The following is a 1,126-nucleotide window of genomic DNA, read 5'->3' on the forward strand; positions in this document are numbered from 1 at the left end:
TGAGGTGCCTCTTGTATACTCCTTGTATGCTTTGGGTTGACCAATGAGAGCATAATTTGGACTTAAAAGGCTTTTTAATTGGCATGGAACCTGGAATCCTTATTTTGGGATTCTAAAATTTATCATATGTCATACTTGTTGACCAATTGATAACCATTACATCTACTAGTTTTCAGTATTACATGTCTTCTCAAATGTTTTACCCTTGAACCAATCTTGTTATACTTATAAACTTGTAAGTTTCCTAAGAAAGAAAGTTTATTTACATAATTTTTCCAATTTTTCTGATGAGAGTTTCTTGAGCTGGTGGAGGGTATGTAGTGAAGGACACCATCCTCCATTCATTTATCAAATGGCTTTCTTGTTTAGCTTTTTCCTATCATCCTTCAAGCGTGTCTAATTTTGTATAGTCTCTTCTAACATTGTATTGTTTTTTGCTCCATATTACTCTTGTAGTACAAACCATCATCCATTTTTTATTTCCAAATCAGCCAACTGCTTCTATTGAAGTGAACCATACATCTTGCACTAGCCTCCATCATTTAGAAGGAATCATCAAACATCAAAATCAAGCCTACACTGGAACCAAGGGCTTTTGTACCACTTGTAAGGAAACCAACCTTATCCTGTTTAAGTGAATATCAACGAAAAAGCTGAACCATGTGGAAGATAAAGCTATAATAAGACACTGAACAGGTGGGGAACCCGTCAATATAAAGTCAGACCACCATAGGATCAAGTCTGGATGAAACTTCATTTCTCCATAATAATGGGATTTGAAAGAAAAATGTTTTCTTTGGACTTAGCCATGGGTGAATAAACTGTAAGTGAACATCACTCTTGGATTTGACCAAACACTTGACAAGATTGTGAACAAAAAGTTCTCTAAATATGTGCTGAAAAAGCATCTTCTAGACACATTGCTATTGATGCTGACCTATAACCCCTAAAATTACGGCCTAATTTTGTAGAAAATGATGAAATTGTTGGTCAAAATGGGCTGGTTTTCCATTTCTTCCTTAATGTGACTTTGGACCTTACAAGAGAGCTGAAATTTTGAATGGGCAGAGTTTCTAAGATGGTGGTGCGATCCTTCTTTCATGAGAACAAGCCCAATTTTGAAAGA

Source organism: Vitis riparia, chromosome 3 (genome assembly GCF_004353265.1).
Source record: "Vitis riparia cultivar Riparia Gloire de Montpellier isolate 1030 chromosome 3, EGFV_Vit.rip_1.0, whole genome shotgun sequence".
Lineage (NCBI taxonomy): Eukaryota > Viridiplantae > Streptophyta > Magnoliopsida > Vitales > Vitaceae > Vitis > Vitis riparia.